The sequence below is a fragment of the Oxyura jamaicensis genome, chromosome 9 (genome assembly GCF_011077185.1).
Source record: "Oxyura jamaicensis isolate SHBP4307 breed ruddy duck chromosome 9, BPBGC_Ojam_1.0, whole genome shotgun sequence".
In the NCBI taxonomy this organism is placed as follows: Eukaryota; Metazoa; Chordata; class Aves; order Anseriformes; family Anatidae; genus Oxyura; species Oxyura jamaicensis.
Window position 1 is genome coordinate 23,248,866 of NC_048901.1, and position 19,330 is coordinate 23,268,195.

At 39.5% G+C, this 19,330-nt stretch overlaps 1 long non-coding RNA gene across 2 annotated transcripts; it reads right to left on the reverse strand.

The window, feature by feature from the left end:
* Window positions 1–282: 282 nt before the first annotated feature.
* On the reverse strand, window positions 283–17,669 carry LOC118171437. 2 transcript variants are annotated; one of them, XR_004753204.1, is made up of 2 exons: window positions 17,551–17,669; window positions 283–2,257 (listed from the first exon to the last, which is right to left on the reverse strand). It is a non-coding gene; the product is annotated as an uncharacterized LOC118171437 (long non-coding RNA). The 2 variants fall into 2 exon arrangements; XR_004753203.1 differs by having other exon boundaries at window positions 17,564–17,663.
* Between the last annotated feature and the right edge of the window lie 1,661 nt (window positions 17,670–19,330).

The following is a 19,330-nucleotide window of genomic DNA, read 5'->3' on the forward strand; positions in this document are numbered from 1 at the left end:
GCATGTGGCTGGGGAGGCTCCACAACAGCATCACACCAGCTGAAAGCTGCAATTCCTCACCAGGGTGCACCAAGTGGCACGGCTTTTCCAGGGGGCTTGAGGGAGAGGGGATTATTTTATTATCCTAGATGAAAATTTTTGAATGTACAGCTATCATTCATAGAAGAAATGTTTGTGGATCGTTTACTAATATACGGTATGTTCTCTTATAATCTCAGCTATAAAAAGTAAATTGTTGGTTATGATTCATTGGTTGTACCAATGCAAATGCTACCCTTTACATATGGTGTGATTAATTTAATAGTTCACTTAGGCTGCAGGAAATTATCCAGTGGAGATAAATAAATAGTTCGATTCAGGAGGAATTTCACATTGTTTCTCCTAACACTTACAGCCATGATATAAAAAAAATCAGAAGTATCTCAAACATTTCCAGTCATAATTGCCATATGTTGTTAAAATTATCCTAATTCTCGGTCAATTACATTAATATGAAATATTTCAACAGAAATGATAACTAATGTTTGCATGGTAGTTTCCCAACCTCCTCGTGTTGTGATTTCTAAAGTGACTGGGTTTTTAACTCATTTTAGAAAGGGTAGTGTAAAATATGGAAATTAGCCCAACATACATAAAGCAGCGCAATTAATTTTCGCAGGTGAGTTGCTGAATAGAAGGGTTTTGAATAGAACTTAGCTACAGAGAAAATCATAAAAAAGGCATTGCCCAAATCCATCAGTCCTCACAACCTCTGTTGTAGTGTTTCATATTCATCATCCGTTTGGGGACAAGCAACTCATCATTCGTTTTGTTCAGTGAGAGGTATGAAATAATACTAAGACTATTGAACATAGTTTCAGGCCACTGTATAATGTTCCTAGGGGCAAAGACAGCAATTTTTTACATGGAAATGCAACATTAGAGAAGCGTTGAATATAAAATTATCCACGGCACTGTGCAATTTGGCTGTCAGCAGGGAGGAAGAGACACCTCCCCTGAACACAGGGCCCCGCAGGACTTCCCTGTGATGCTGCAGGAAAAGCCAGACATACAATTTGCAGAGAGATACTTGACGCTGCAAAGACGCTTATCATCACAACTTGCCTGCATCTCCATTTGGGGATTTATAAGAGCCTACAGTTTTCAAAAAGTGTCTCAACAAACCAAGCACACTTCAAAACGCTGCCTGGAGATGACTGACCGCGCTTAGAAATACAACTGTGAGGCAGCTAGCCCTAAAATAATCTCAAAAGCACAGCACCTCATGCAAACCAGAGTAGAGGAATGACAGAGGTAGGCTTAAACAGTCACTATATTTGGCCAAGAAGGGCTGGCAGCTGCTAGAGCTTACATCTGCATCACCACCAACACCATGCCACAGCCAGCCTGGAGACTGCCCCTGCAGGAGGCACCATAGATGCCTCTGTAAAACCAGGAGATGTCAGCCTTCTCCTACACGTAGTGCCCTCTCACTGATGGATGTAACACATGCAAGATGTGCCTCATCATGAAAGAGACCAGGAACAGCCCAAACAAGGCTTGAGCTGGTAGGTGCTGCAGGAGACTTGCCATGAGGTATGGGCAGACATCTGAGAGGAGGCAGGATGATCCTCCCTGTGCCAGGGAGACTGAGGCTGAACACACCAAGCCTTAATAACAAAACACAGGGTTATATCTACTGTAATTTATCAATTTGGGCTGTTGCTTTTCACTTGGAGAAAGTTCAATTTTAGTCCTTTGAAAGGAGGAAAAAAGTACAGCAGCAGCCTAAAAATCTGTGGGGTTTAACTGCTTGGTGCGTGATATGGTGCAAAAAACCAAACCTCTTTGCTCTTGCAGCATGTCTTGTCTTCTAAAATCTGAAGGAGAAAGGACAAAGTAGAGGAGAAAACTGCTGAAAACCTGAACTTGACTCAGGTCAGTCTTCTCAACATCACCACATTTCTCCAAGCCAAGACCAAGCTGCCTCTTGTCCCCCACGAGTACAACATATGGCTTCATTCAAGAGAGTCCTGCCATCTGAAAATGAGGTTGCATTAATATTTCAGAGTACATTTAAGCACTAGTCCTTGGAGTGAGTTTCCTGCGCAGTTCCCTTTGCACAAAGCAGTATTGGAGAGCCACCACACGATTGCTTTCCTACCCCGGCACAGGCGCTGACACGGATCCCTGCCTGCCCTCGCTCCATCCGTCTGCTGAGCACACCTTCTGCAGCTGGGAGCACCGACATGGTCCTGGCTGTGCTAACGCGTCTCGGCTGAAATGATGAACAGCACTCAGACATTTTTCATGGAGGAAATCAATTACTGTTCAGTAAAAATAACTAGAACAGCTAAATTTTTCTAAAGTCAACTATTTGCCCTTTATTAATCACCTGGGCCCAATGCCATCCTTTTTTTCAACATTTTTATCAGCAGTAGGGGAAAAACGTGCATATGAAGTCACTGAATCTAGTCTGAGGCACACTTTTTTGTCCATTTCTGTGAGTTTATAAATTCACTGCATTCTCTGAAGACCTTCCCAAGAAACAGACCTTTTTATATGATCAATTCATACACGACCATAGCCTACAAGCTAGAAATCTGTATCTATTACATGCACCTCCTGCTGCAGGCAGTTTTCCAAAAACCTTTACCATGAATCTCAACAAATTAAGTCACTTCCAAAGTCAAATTAAGTAATTTCCAATATTGCCTGCAAGAAGTTAATGAAATGAGTGCATGCTCCTTCAGCTAAACAAGAAAGAATTTTAACCATCATCAGGTCAGTCTCAAATTATCCATGTTCAAGGCAAAAATGAGTCTGAATTAGCCTTAAGTTAATAATACAGTTGATAAAGTTTTTCATGCATCTTTCTGAGCATATGAAGAAAACCCTGGAAAAAAAAAAAAATGTTTCAGAATTTTTAGTTAAGGTTTTTGTGTTGGCATATCCTAAAGGAAAGGAACTGTACAAACACTGTCTCTGATTTGCTAAGTTTCATACAGAAACATGTCATTAACCAGTCAAAATATATATAGTTTGTATCAAATGACTTATGCTATGCAAGCTAACATACATCTTTTAGACACCATATATGATGCCACACAGTCCATATGGCAGATTACATTCATCTGTCAGTAACTTCGATCACTTCTGAAGACTCTTTGCCCTCACCTCCGAGCTATTTCCTATAACCCACAGCTTCATCTATGTTTCTAGCATCTGCATAAAAACAAAGCCCTGCTCAAGAAGCATTTGTTTGCACAACATATAATTAAATTGGATTCTAATTACAGATCATAAGTTACAGAAACTTCTTTAGAGGAAAGATGCCCAGAAAGCTATATGGAGATGCAATATTTATTATTGAGGTTATTCTAAAAGAATTAGGAATTGAACAAACTGAACAATAGTGGGACCAAATCATGAATTCTGCATTAATAACATGCAATCACTTTTAAGGTGGTGTTAAGCACTGGTGTACAAAAATATAATTCCCTATTTACATAATTAAAAATTCAACATCATTTCTATAGAGCACCAGCAGAGGTAAGGTCTGTGCAGTTGTTGCTTCCTGTAGTAGGAGAAACAAGTGATACCTCTGGTTATGTTTTTCCTATAAGAAGATGGACATCAGTATGCAGCCCAACCCCTCCAGGAAAGCCTCAGCTCTAACGTAAGCACTCAGTTCCCAAAGAGCAACTACGAGCCAACAAATAGATTAAAGAGATTAAAGCAACCAGCAAACACTTAGTGCTTGCTCCAGCTGCACCCTCACCACAGCACTAGTGTCCTTGCAGAATTCAAATACTGTGCATTGAGGAAACACACAGATGTGAAACTACAGCATTAAATATTTGAACAAAATAAAGTCTGATGTCTGGAAGGCAGAGACTAGAGCCACGTTGGCACGTAGAAATTTGTGTTTTGGCTCCTGACACCTTAAGATGGAGCCCAGTGGCCACTTGGGCTTGTTGGGCTATGAGTGTGAGGAGCCAGGCACCCAAGGCACCCGTCTGCAAACCCACACCAAGAAGTCTCCATGGACCAGCCAAGGTGTGGCCAGCCCCACGTGGTCCCACACAAGACAGACCACCAAAAGGATGGCTGGTCCAGCCGAAGAACAGGAGCCTGAATCAGGCTGTTGTCCTCAGAAATCAGCTGCACAACACCAGGAGGCTGCAGCTGCCCTGGCTGAAGTGGGCAGCCACTGACTTCCCCAGTTGAGCTGAGCACTGCACTTTCCAGCTGGTTTAGTGACACTCACGGAGTCTGCTTTTGCAGGTGGTATGAAGAGAGCCCCTATGAAGCATTTTTATAATAGCAGTCTGATCAAAGGAAAGAAGAGTAGCCCACTGCCTTTGATATGCCTGGAGTGAGGATCTATATGGTTTTGTCTGGGGTAGCTGAAGAAGGACAACAGGTCAACGCTGGCTCCAGCGGATCCCTCACACTGTCCCTGGCACCCTAACAATGGAAAGGCAGCATAGAAAGTGTTACGGTTCATAAGATTCTGCTGCCATCTTCTGATGAAAAGCCATTACATGGGAAAAAAGGCAGCTGAGGGACTGAAGGCATCCCCATGCCCCCACAAAGCACTCCCCTGGGAAACCTGGCTTCTTCAGCTCCCCAGCAGCCCACCAGGCTCTGTTGGAGAAGTGATAACTTGATATCTGAGGCATGATAGCTAGTGAATGTTCTTCAATTTTTTTAAGCTTTTTTTTTTTTCCTTTTTAAGTGTTTGTTCTTCTCCTCTGAAAATGGGTTAAATATTTCAGTGTCTCATTTAATGTAACATTTTCACATTTCTAATTCTTGAAAAATGGGGCTTTATATAATATGCAGAAAAATCAGCCTAACATTAAAATATACTTCTTCTGAGGATAATGATGAACAGCCCACTTCTATTTTGCATTACAGAGGCACACTAGCCTTGCTCCCTTTTCAAATGTACCACGAGCGACTTCAGACTAAAACTTACACAAAACAACCAAACTGGAGGAAGGACGGTCTCCTTTCAGTGTCTTGATCTGCAAAGCTTTTTTAGTATCTTGGAAAGAATTTACGTTTTTCTATTCCACAATATAAATCACATCTTCCCATTCCTGTCATAGTCCTATTTATTTTACTCTCACTCCCCATTCTTCATTGCAAATGGAGTCAAATGAAATATTCTTTTTAAAGCCACTCTCTTTTCTTGAGTAGAATGTCACATGTGCTTCAGCATATGTAATAGACCACTGAAGGCTGTTTTTTTTTGTTGCTGTTTTGTTTTTTTCCCCCCTTCACTGCACTTAGGATAAACTTTAAATTCCCTTAGGGGTACTTAGAAATTATTATGTCAACGTAACTACAAACAACTCAAAATTTTGTCAACCCCCCTCCAAACAAAAAAAAAAGCCCTTATTTTACCTGTACTTTTTTTCCTGATCACTTCCCACACAACACCTAGACTTTGGTGACAAACTACATTTATCACGGGTGAAAACACAGATCTACACGGGGTGCAGCGGAGCACCATGTGGCACCACAAAGACCCCTTGCATGGGCAGTAGCTGTGATTTACCAGGACCAGCAGGAGTAACGGTGCCCCATGCACTACAAAGTCCTTGCCTTGCAGCAGAAGAGCAGTCAAACCCAGCCATCCCAGCACACTCCCTGCATTTCTAGGTAACTTCCCTGCCCCAGGCCAGAAACTAAATACTAAGAACAAATAGAGCATTGATGATGAATCTAGTTTTCAGTGGGAAGTATATGTTTACCACCCACTCTACTTGGTGTACAAGCTGGAGAAATACTGACATTTGTTACTATACGATAAGCAAAGAGCAGAAAAATAGGCATGTACATTTCTAATTTTTAACTTAATAAATCTAAAATACAGTTTTTAGAAAAATAATATAAATCTAATAAGTCAAGTACTTCAACATTATCATGTAATATAACACTGATGATACTCTTTCATTTGATGGAGTTACAGGCCTATCTGCAAGTTTTAGAAAATCAGTAACTGAACACTTACCATTAAGGATCACTTCCAACCTTATTTCCTATAAGTGTTTGAAGAGTCATCACAATGCATGTATGTCAGTTGAGATCAATGCAAAATGTACTCTGGGAACCAGCAAAACTTCCTGGTGTACTTTAGTCTATGGCATTGTGCATACCAGTGATATGTCCAGTTTTTGATTTTCTCACCAGATACTGACTACAACAGTCAGGGATTTGTCCTAAGCTACCATAACCTCTCACAGAACACATCACCATCTTCTTTTCAGTAATGAGCTCTACAACACTGAACTAAATTTAAATGACAGAAGTGATCAAAAATCCATAACATCCTGTCATTATCGCTGAGGTTTGTTTACTTCAACAAATCTAATGCCATCTGATTAAATTTTATAATGTTTGCATATCATACCATGAACTTGCTCAAACATCAGAAAATGATTGACTCTTCAACAGAAAATGATATACAAATGAATGCAAATCCATTGACTTAAAATGTAACAGACTGCATTGTTTGTTATGGATGGGGATCTCGATCTGTGTTCATACAACTTCACTGCTGTACAGCACACACATTGTGAGTTGGCCTGCATCTGATCTAAAGTGCTTTAATTTAATATATTTATTATCATGAATAATTTATTCACATTCCTTGCATAATTACTTTTTTCCCTTTCCAGGAGTTTAATGGGTTTAGTTCATCTATGCAGAATGGTTAGAGAATTTAGGCATGAAAAGTCAGGACATGCAGAAGTCATCTCAGGGTTCAGACTCCAGACTCACCTTACACGAGCAAAAGGCCACAGCTGTCAGTCCACGGAAGAGCTACATCATCATGTGAACTACGGAATAAATTACCCTGCGATGGAGCCCTAACCAGGACAACATCTTCATTTGAGCTTCATAGGTTAGGCTTTCTATACATTGATTAAATACACATTTGAACAGCCATATTAATAAAATAACCTGTTAACTGACAACCTAATTTGAACAGGCAAGATCACAGGAGTTCAAGATCTGTCTGAAACCCTCTTCATTATGATGTTCATAAACACCGCAAATATCACCGGCAATTGCAGCCAGTGCCTCTGAGCACTAAAAGCATTACTCCCTGCACCACAGCAATTTTCCACATGCAGAATGAGGTCACAAATTAACTAAACCTGGCAGATATTGTATAGCTTACACTATATGCTGCTCCATACACTACACTCCATAGTGCTCATTCTTCATAGGACATTTCTGAAGAGTCTTTTTCTTTCCCAGAAAAGCGTATTCTCTCACAGGGGATCTCTTGCAAGAAGAGACTCTCTTTCATGAATGTTATTAGTTCTTAACAAATCTGATGAGTGAGCTGTCACACGTAGAAAATGGATCAATATTCAAAATTAAAAAAAAAAAAAATCCATAAAACTTTCTGCTTTCTTTCAAAAATACCAATCAATAATCAAGAACACCGACATGTTCTACTTGAGGATGATTTCCCTTGTCCTTGATCAAATGACTGTTAAACTCCTTAGTTTTTCATAACAATCTCCTTCTCTGCCTGTGCTATCTGGAAGTAGACAGAAACTTCTGTCCTGCACACAAGGTTTCAAGAAACTTGCAGGCAAATGAAAAACTCTTTGAGATTTGAAGACAACCCACTAAGGGAGCCATGACATATAGCACCACACATACTGTGCCTCAGACTGCTCAATGGAAATAACAAGCAATATTCCTTTTAAAAAGTCTAAATCAAGATTCACAAAAAAAAAAAAAAAAAAAAAAAAAAGCTGATCAAATCTTTTGCAGTAAACACTAATGAATAAATGATAAGCAGCACTGTTTGGTTCATTCTCTGGAATAAGGCACATAAGTGAATCCATTGGCTGTCAGGTCCCATGAAGAAACATATGGCTCCAGCCTAATAATGCAAATGCGTCCACATTTTGAAGCAATTAAAAAGCTGGCATTATTAGATGTCTTGTAATTTGTATATAATGCATCTTCTATTTTCACCTAGGGCTTTCCTTTTAAATTTATTTTCTCTTATTTTCCATATTGCTCATTAGTTGAATCCTGAAAAAAGTTCTTGTAGCACCACTGTTCTCAATATAATTTGAGATTTAATATATTTCTAACATTTTATATTCAATTATAACCTTCTCTTACCTTGTCGTCACATTTAAACACAAGCTGCCTGTATTAATGTCAAATAGTTATCTTCAGCACTGGCAGTTTCTCATCCCAAAATTGGCTATTTCTCTGTATTTTTCCTACCCACCTTTGACCCTCCCTGACCTAGGAACTGAAATGACCCTAAACTCATAGTTCAGTCCCTAGCCTCTTTTCCCGTGATGCAGAGGCCAATTCTGGTGGAAAACTCAATGAAACCAAAAGTTGCCACAGTTAGGAGTTCCAGCAGTCTTAAAATGTGGTAAACCCATGCTACATTTGTATTCCTCTAAAGTTGCTGAACAGCACCAATTGCACTTAACATAGCATTAAGTCGATGGCTACCTACCATTTCTTAATCTTCCTAGTCCTCAATACGTATTCTAAAAAACCTTTTTCTTTCTTTTTGTTTAAGTTCAGAAATAGAAGCCTTTCCTAAAATTGTAGCGACACTACCACTGTCATCATACCACCATAAATGAATGAAGGGGCAAAACAAAGAGCAGAAAAAGGCTGAAAGAGAGCACGTCAGGAGACGTCAAAGCTGCAGAGAAAGCTCTGGCTGTCCTCCTTTATCATTCCTTCAGACTGCAGGTTCAAAGATTTCAGCAGAAATTAATGTAATTATGGCATAAAGAAGAGTGAGTCTATTGAAAGTTCACAAACCAGTAAAAAAAAAAAAAAAAGTCCTTGTTCTTATTTGCCCACATTTTCTACCTTTATTTTCCCATTACCCAAAACAGGAGGGTCATCACATCACTCCCCACTCACTGAGTCATCTCAGGCAATGCAAACATACTGCATATTTACTGCACCTGATGCACATTATTACTGAATATCTGAACAGAGAAATACCTTATACACATTTTTAAAAATAGCTATGGCTATGAAGAGAATGTAATGGCCTTATAATAGCATGGTTAATTACTAATATTTTAAATATAACTGAAGCATCATTAATGTTTCTCAACTACAGGCCAAGAAAAACGTTATGAGACTTATTAAATGTCTCATCCAGAATGTTGCAGAGATGATGATGAATAGATGTTCTCAAGTGTGTTAAAATACAAGATCTCTTAGCCCTTTCTGACTACTCCTTAGCTATAAACAGAAAATACACTTTTTATGGATTTTCATAGATAATGAAGTTGCAGGCTCAAGAAAGATTTGCATGCTGTTTGCGTTTGATTTATTGCTTCTCAAGGTGGCGTCACCATGTAAATTTACTGTTAGTGTTAGTTTTTTTTCCCCAATATAAATCACCTTGTCCTGAGATTTAAATGAGGACAAAAAAAAAAGGCTTAAAATTAAGAAGTCTTTATGGATATTTTGTTGTAGTAGATTAATGGGCATATATCTAAACAATTAAGATCAATAATTCCATTAGAATGTAAAAGTCAGTATATTTTCTCCTTTAACCTTCATCTAGTGTGCTGTAGATTACCACTGGAAACACACATTTAGTAACTACTTGAAAAGACATTAGAATGAAGGCACAGAATCTGTAAACATTTGCGTTTGAGGGTCTCGGGATGCTGTTTAAGGAGAGCCCCAGCACATCTGTCAGAAACCTTCGCAATCTAGATTTAAAAAGGTGTTGGCATTACAGTGTAAGTGCTGAATCTATTCACAAAACAGGTCTGAAAATGAAACAATTCACAATGCAGCTGCACTTAGCAAGTCTGCAAGAGCTGCAAATCATTTTGGCCCGGGCCTACAATCAATGGGATCTAGGGACGCAGCAAGCACTGGGGGCAGCAAGCACTCCTTTTCTTAGTTTTGGCAGAACAGGGGAGTTGGCATGCCAAGGAAAATAACATAGGAGACCTGACTAGGTGCCCATTGGTACACGTGCTCATTTTAACTACTAAGAAGCAGGGACAGAACCTGCACCAGGGAAGGCAAGTGGCTGCAGGCAGTCTCAGCTGGGCTGGTTCCAGATCAGGTCCCTGCAGCCCAGCCTCCTGCACCACTCCACATTTTTGATTTTGTGGCAGGCTTCACTGGATGGGGATGTCACAGATTCCGTGGGCTTAAAGAGTTAGCTCCTCTGTATCTCTAGTATCTTGTGCTATTTCCAGAGTGGCAGGTATAGGTAATATTTCTATTTAAGGGAGTGAAATCATCTACAATCATTCCTTACATGGATCCTTAATTTCTGTCTCTGTAGTAGGTGTGACTCAGTATTAAGCAGTGAATTCGCCTCTGTAGTCTGTTCACGCAGTCTCTATAATATGGATTGATATACACACACTCAAAAATACAGCTGCTGAATATATTCTGTAATAAAACCTAAACTCCTGAACGACTGTAAAACTGTGGTCCTTTTTAAGTTTAATATTTACTCTTCCTTTTGTCACAGGGACACAATGAAGCTGATTGCTTAGATACAGATGACATTATAGTCTGTCTTTACTTTGTCGTGCTTTTTCTTCTTTAACTCTGTGCATTTACACATGAATGGGCCATTGGTTCTAAATGGCAAGAAGATCACAGTGAATTATATTCACTTTAGTGGTATGGTGTCAAATTCAATCTAGTATAAAATTCCACATCTTTTCAAATGGAGGAAACCATTTTAATTTGTATCCTCAGCAGCTGAACTTTCCCTTTCACCCTTTCACTGACAGCACAGCTAGATGGGGACGGGAACTTCATGCACACACAGTCCATTAGACATCCCTGAAATTCAGGGGTATTTGGGGAATCACTTCCATAACATTTGGAAACCTAGCACAACCTTAATTTTCTTCTCACTATCAAAAACAAAAATAGAGAACAGTGATATGCTTGATTGCAGGTAAAAAAAAAAAATCAAGAGAAGCTGTCAGTAATTATCAGAAATGTAGTGTTGCATGTAGGTCTAATCTGGGTGCAATTCAGTACTGATTTGTCTCTATTGATCATTTGTGTAATTGAGCATCTCTAAACACTGGGTATGACTGATATCTTGTTGGTGCTGGTGGCTCCACTCACTGAAAGTCCAGGTCTGTCCTGGAGCCTTTGACAGATGCTTCCAAAACCAGAAAGACAAAATCATGTAGGATTAAACACCTATAGACAGAATATAAAGTAACAGGTTGCACTTGTACTTAAAGTGAAATATCTTTATGGACTTTCCTGAGGGGCATGATTAGACATGATCCTCCCTACCCCCATGAATAAATACCTGGTAGACAGCAACAGAGAACGCAGCCACCTTCCTACAAAAATGCTGTGTTTGGCTGGGCTTGAACCAAACTCTCAGCTTGCGCATGTCAAAGTAAGCCTTTGCCTGATGTAGTAGATCCTGACTTGTTTGTATACCCTGGTCCAAAGATCTTTAGATACCAGCTTGCACTCTTCTTCAGTGCGAGGAACCCTGAAGCTCTTCCTCCAAAGCAAACCCTTCTCGTCTTGTTAAGAAAAATAAAACAAACCAGCAAGCCTGGGAATTGCCGTACAAAACTGAAGTATAATGGGCTGTAAACAGATAATCTTTCTGCTTGCTTCAGTGGTCTTTAGATGAGGTCCTAAGAGCTTTACCCTGTCAATCCTTCCCAGCCTGGAAAGGCTCATTAAAGCACGAGGACAGGCTTGGGGCTCATAGCACTTTCTACTGGGTAAAAACCAGTCTGAGCTCATAGAGGGCTGCTTATAATCATTCCTTTCCCTGTCACCATTTATACTCTAGATATGATTTTAGAGAACAGTGCAGTCTTTTCTATTAAAAAAGTATAAGATGGGTGAATTTATTATGAGAGGTATGTGTTCTTGTATAGCTCTGCCTGGGTATGATTGCCATTCACTTCATACAGTTGTAGGTGATTACAAGAGTCATTAAGCAGCATAAAATCATGCATGCTGGCTAATTAATGTGGAATTTATTCTCCTTTTAGTTACTTTTGTTATGCCTGCTGAACTCCACTGGTATCAGTAAAGGTAACATCAGTAAAGACTGTAGTAAAACTGATGTAAGTGAAAGAAGTTGGGCTCAGCAAGTTTAATGAATAATAAAACTAAGAAATAGAAAAAGAAAATCAAGCTCCCAGCTACATCCATGTATTTATTGTAATTGTACATCATTACTATCATTCAGGCAATTTTCCTCAACATTAGCGTTCAAGTGACGCTTAGTAAAATTCTGGGGTTTGGTAGAAAAGTAATGAATGTGTTCAGAGCAGTGTGAACAGGGATATAATCCCCAAAGAGTTCAAGCTGAGGCTCCTGAAGTTTCTATTCTTTAATGCCACCACAAAACCACCCTAGTTTTACAAAGCATCTTCCCAAACCTTCCTACCAGGTGCTAAGCCTTAATGCCTACACCTCCTCTCATCAGGTGCCTTCAGCATTCATGTGGTCAGCAGTTCTGGCCATTTAGATCCCAAGCCTGACTTAGGCCACTGTAACCCAATTTAAATACATAGATACACACACAAGTAAAGTGTTAAACAAAAGTGATAAAGTTTGCAAGCCTATATTCCAATATTAAAGATTAATAAAAACATTTGATCCACTTTCTCCTTCATCCCACACATTTTTTCCTCAAGCCATGTTTTTCAGACTTGGCTTAAATAAATGTTTTTTAGCTCTTCCAAGAGTGACATCATGCTGTGACATGTGAAGCTGAGCTAGCTCTGTCATGTCAGATTGTGTGACATGACATAACAATTTGATAGGCAAACCTGATATGACACCACAACTTGAAGAGATCCACTTTTCTTCAGACATGAACTAGTGTCAAACTTTCTGCAAGGGATATGCATAAAAAAAAAAATATTATCTTTAACTGAAGTCTTAGCCCTTGACCTTTTAGTAATGGTTTGAGATCATCAGGGCCAGACACCTGCCACGACTGCTTTGTATGTTTTGACAATAATTTTTCTCATGACAGGAGGAAGCTGTTGCCAGACTGAAAACTAACCTGCTCTTTGCAGGAATGGAAAAAGTGCTTCAGAAGTGCACAATATACTGCTTGTGTTATACAAGCTTGCACCAATAGCCTTAATGATTAGAACTGGACAAAAATGGCTTTTATCTATAGATTTTCATAATATTAGAACAAAGTAAGAATTTTGATAAGTGAAAAAAGTTCTGACATTTCCTTGAGAAGTGTTAATCCTTCACAAAAAAGTAAACCATCCAAAAAATATATATATATATTTAATATTCTCATCTCTCTGAAAGCATTTTCTAGATATATTCATGGTGGTTTAAATTCAGATATCTACCAAGAGGTAGACCTGGCAATTAGGCAGAAATGCAGGACTATTCCTGACAGGCACCACGACAACCACAGCAATATATCAACTCCAAAAACATAGATACCCTAAGGAGAATTTAAGTGGAAATGCATAGAATGAGCTGATCCATTTTATTCACCCTCCTAGTCCAGCATTAGCTGCAAGAACAGATTACACAGCCCGTACACTTGTTCATACATCATAGTTCCAAAATTGCATTTTGCAAGTTGCTGTCTGAAGTTTATTATAAGCTGCAGATGGATTCTGTTTAATTGATCTAAAAGTGAGTTTTATTTATTCTCTCAATTTTTATGTTTAATATGAATTATCTAACTTTAATCTCTGCAAATCATTTATGAGATTTAAAAAAAAAATAATCATTTTTTCTTCATCCCCAGTAGTCAATGCTATTATTTTACCTCAGCTGGCAATTTTGTCAATGAGGCTTGAACCACGATAGATCCCTGCTTATTTCATAAGAGGAATGGCACAAATTTGTCTCACTGGAACATCCATAATATCAAACAGTATCTAAGAGCATCCTGCGCATACCACCTGGCACACAACATGTTATTCCCTAAATTCTGCAGCAGGATCTTATAACAGGCCTGACTCCCCAGGACACAAGCACTGCCCAGTTAAGCTTGCATCACTGCAGGATTTCTTGTTGGTATCAACCTGGACTTTCATTAAACAGAACAATGTTGTTAATTTTTCCCACGTGTCCCATTTATGACAATAATAAAAATCTTCAAGTCTGCCTTGCTTGTAGGCTGGGGCATAGGTTGGATAGTATACAACTTAAATTCAGTGTAGTGACACATTAATATTTACTTTGTAATGATTCTACCTATTAATCATGAACCTAAGTGTCCCTGCTGTCTGTATTTATTTTTCTCAGGACAGATGAAGTAGCAGATAGTTGCAGCACCAGAGAGACAGGACTGTGCAAAATCCCCTTCAGTTTGGGTTCATCTGCATTTGTTACATGCTGAGGGCAACAGCAAATAACTGTGCAAACAGCTCAGAAAGGGCTGCTGACATGGGAGAGCCACAGCCAGCTGCTTCCATGTGGCTTCTCTCTTCTGCAGCCAGCAAACTGAGGAAAACTGTTTTCCACATGGACCTTGGAGATGGTCATGACATCCAAGTTTTTTCTGGATGTGACTCCTGAGTGGTGTACCTGCTCTTTCCTCACATCTCCCCCATCTCCCCATCCCCTTTATGTCCAGTTATGAGCTTTTGCAGCAGTCGCATCATTTGTGGGACTGCTGAGGGTCCTTGCACAGAGCCCAGCCTGGCCCACAGGCTGCCATCAGCCAGCCGCTGCTGGGCAAGCGGAGGTGTGCTCCAGAAACACACAACATCATCTTGGTTTATTGGCGTAATTACCCTGCTGCAAAACTTCTCTTTACAAGCCATGGCTTGGGCATTTAACACCAGATGAGCCCGCTGCCTTGTTTGATGGGTCAAATACTGTGTGGTGACTCAGACTCACTGAGTCATCGCAAGCTGCATCACACTGTCAGCTGGTGGCCTGGAAGAAACACCTTATATAAGATGGAAATTTTACTTCATTAAGTAACCTACACATCCTAATTGGTCATTTTATTTTATTCATCAGAGCCCTCTCGGTCACCTGAGGCTGGAGAAAGTTTCCATGAGCAGAGTAATTGCATCCTCCTGAAACAAATATTGCAGGGCCATGCCTAATGCCCAAGGCAGTGTATTTGTACGTGACCACGGGTATCTTTTAGCCGCTTAATTAACTCAAAGCTACTTTTCAGACTGTTTAGTTGCTCTTGGAGGAATTTCCAGTGCTGTGAGATTATCCAAAGTAACAATAAAAAATGTTGTTTCTACTTTCAGAAGCAAATCCCCATGCAGACAGGCAGCTGCCTGCATGTTCTTGCCTCTGTCTGAGCATAATGAGGGCACACTGATCATCAGCAGGAGCTTACACAAGAGTTTGCTGTCCTCGTGGCACTGCAGAACCTCGAGCCAGACCAGATAGGGAAAAAATATATTACATTTCAAATGAAACCTTTGCTTGCTCTGGTGGACAGCCTCGTCTCCTGCACTTTATAATTCAGGAATAAAGAAAGAGCTTTTACATGAGGAAAGCTATCTGGATTGACCACAATCCCCATCCAAAACTCATCTCTGCTGTCCCCATTGGCACTGTTTGCACCCAGAGGGACAAAAACCATCTCAGGATCTTCCGCTCCTCACTCTCAGCCCTGGTGCTCCAACAGCTTGGAGCTGGGTTTGGGGCTTTCATCGTTAATCCAAATACATGGTGCCAGCAATTTTCTGTCTTTAACTGCCTAGAACTGTTGATATTAGTATAACGATCTTGTTTATATATTTATGAACCATTAATAAATCATTAAATGCTAATTATATTTCCTTTATTTTTCTTCCATTAGAGCTGCTCCCCTTGCTGCTCTTTATTGACATGAATATTTCCAACCCACAAGCACATTCAAAATAACTATTCCATAAAGAATGTCTCTTAAATCATTTACAACTAACAAATGCTCTTAGCTATGTTAGCAGACAGGATCCGTTTATTCAAACGATGCAAGAGGAGTCATTCATCTAGAATACACAGCACAATAATATTACCAGCAAGTGGCATGTCGTGGGTCAGAAGAGATGTTGGCTGCAGCCTTATCAGGGACCAACCAGGAAGACCCTGTCTTGTGATATTAAGTATTTATAGACAACCAGAGCTGCTGGATCTCTAGCTTTTTACTGGTTTCTAGACATGTAGTTTTAAAACTTCCAAAATACTTATGACAGCCTCACAACTTCAAAAATGGTGTACCAGCAGCCACTCTTCTTACCAGAAGACTGGTGCTTCAGCATTTCCTCAGGGCTGCTTCCTACTTCCTCTACACACCAACCTTTGTTGGCAGTAACAACAAAATTTTGCCTTAGTGGATCAGATATGATGCTGTAATTCATTTTGACAGCCAGTTTACCTAAGTTGATAACAAATACTGAAAATGTTTCAAGCTGATTTTTGCAATGACAGTTGCCATTCTGTAATTGAACTCATCCTAGTATTTCACAATGAAAGAATCTAATGAAAAAAGAACATTCCAATCCCACTCCATTTTTCAAGAAATGATAAAACTATATCATATTTTATAAAGTATGTTTAATTTCAGAAAAAATGTCTAGATTTTCAGAAATTTAAATGTAAACTCAAATAGCAACTAACACTTTCATTGTTGGAATACACAATTCCTTCTCAAATTTCAAGAACTATGAAGACTTCTTTAACTTACAAGACAAGCTCTTGGTAGTGCCAATGTACTTAGTGGTTTGTTGGTGCTTTGCATAGCATCTCCAATACAAACCTCCCATAAAGCTATAACTTAGCTATTTGAAATTGAAACATGAGACTTTGTCCTTGCATTGTCAGCTAAAACAAATCTATGGCTTTTCATATTTAACCCACTGCAAAATTACTATTTTCATCACAACTCTCTATAGCCAAATGAAAATATTACTTCTCTAAGAAATTAGAAAGAAGTCAAAGAAGCAGAAACTCTGTATCAAGAAAATATGAAATCATTATGTAATACATGAAATAGCTACTGAGCATGGGACAGAGCATATACTTTGGTGTTCATATCCCATAGCACACTATTAGTAATGTTTTAATCAACCACAGCCCTAAGTTGGGGAAGTTTCTCTGTCTTATCAAAGCTCAGGAGTCTCTCAGAATAGACTCATCTCACTTTAAAAAAAAAAGAATTCATAAATTTGAAGTCAGAACACTGGAGAAGAGCTATATTCACCACCACGCTGAGAATGTATAAATTGACTAGGGAGGGTTAAAAAGAGAAAGACATGCACACCCAGGAGACCTCTTGCCACACAGCAGGAATGCCTCTAGGTACTAGCCGTGCACCAAGATGTCCCTAGCCACACACGCTTGCTGTAAATAAAGTTAATAGGGCTCAAGAAGGATAGCAGGAGCCATCGCCATAGATCCAGCAGCAGCCATGCAGTAATCGCCATAAGGACAGATACAGATAGGTGCTTGCTATGTGAATAAAATCCAGGAGCAATGAACTAAATCCAAAGCTCCCAAGCTAAGATTTCATTGTTGTTACTAGTTCTAATTACTATTTGCTACTATAAATGCCAAACCCTTCCACTACACCTGGTCCACTCACTTGAAGTGAAAGATTCAGGTGATCCACCCAGAAACCAGTTGATTCTGTCCCATTACTTCCTTTTGCTGCTTTTCCTTTTTCCTGAAGCATATTATGCTGGAGTATATTTGAAAAAAAAAAAAAAAAAAAAAAAAGTGTAATCTTATCATTGTTTGAGTTAGTACATCTTGTAAACACAAGCTGAAATGCCATCAGCAGTAACAAGGTGAGGTGTCCCCCATATCAGGGCCTTTCCTGTGGCTGCACTGCTTCCAGCCCAGTCACAGAGGGATGGGGATGGGCGATGGAGCACAAGGGTTAAGGTCCAGGGACAGACCCCAGGAAGCAGCAGGAGACTCCAGGAGTCTGTCTCTCGCAACACTGCACTGCTTGTTTTGAAGACTTCTATCAGGGCATTGCTGGAAGAAGTGACAAAATATGATGCTGTCATACAGGTCACTGCATGCCATCAGACATTGCATTAATTTCCATCTAGTGCCAAGCTCTGAGCTGGAAACCTAGAGCAGAAAGGTTGGGTGTGCAAGGGCAGCGCTGAGCCACCCAGTCACAGATATGTTTGCAGTGGGCAGATAAGGTCAGCCAGAAGGCAGAGCTGCTAGATGATAGATATATTTCTGCCTCCAAACCTTTTTGTTTAAGTGAAAATGCAAACCTCTGATTGACAAGATGCTTTGCACTGGTTAAAAATGAAAGCCCTTTTCCATCCCCAAACACATAATTTTCTGCTCATAGAGATCCCATCTTTCATTACCAGCTGCTGCAAATGATCTTCTTATGATCGTTAACTGTCAGATCCTGAAGCAGCATATTTCTTATTGCCCTCAATGTTCAAATACTCCACCTGTTTCTAATTAGTCAAACTACCAAAGCCTACCTACAGTAAGGCTATTCAGACCAGGCACTGCAGCTGCTGAATGCTTCGGTCCCTACTATGTAAGCCAACCATACTTTTTATTATTAAACGGTATCAACCATCCCTGCTACAATTGTGACTGAAGTAGGACACATTAAAAACAAAACATTTTTAATGAGATAACAGCACAGTCATTGCTAATGATGATTACTTGTATTATCATTGCAATCATTTTTAATGAATGCTCACAAACTCTTCACTAGCTCAACTCGCCTAAGTTAGGCTCATCAAAATAATAAGCAGGATTTAATAAGTTACTGTGACCTCACTCAGCATAATTTTACTTATTGCTTTATCATTAGGATTACTTATTGCAGCTGCTAAGATAAGGTGATTTTGCAGACTTTGATACCACTTCTCGTTTAAAAAAAAAATATATTGATTCTTTAAGATTTATATAAAGATTTTTTTTCTTTTCCTCTAAAATGCTACTGCTACCCTGCAGTATAAGTAAGGTTTGCTAAGAGCACATAACATCACTTAAGTGGAAACCAAGAGGCATTTTCTGCCTCCAGGCTTTCAAGGGGATCTGATCCATGTACTCCTGTGGCACAGGCCTTTTTTCATTTACAAATGAGGAAGATGGAACCAGCCAATTTTAAAACTTTGATTTGCAGATGTTAGCAGCTTATCCTGACAGCTATTTTAGCAGTGATACAAGTCAGAGCTAGGTGCTGTAGCAATGTGAACGTGCTTTTGTAATGTCCAGAAAGCTGCTGCAGTCTGTAGGCAATGAGGAGAAAACACCTTTGTTTATCCAAGTAATGGCACGTTTTCATTCACACTGATTTAATTTTCTTTTTGTCATACACTTAAAAAGTTAGTAAAAGAAGCCCCTGAAGACAGTACCTAAA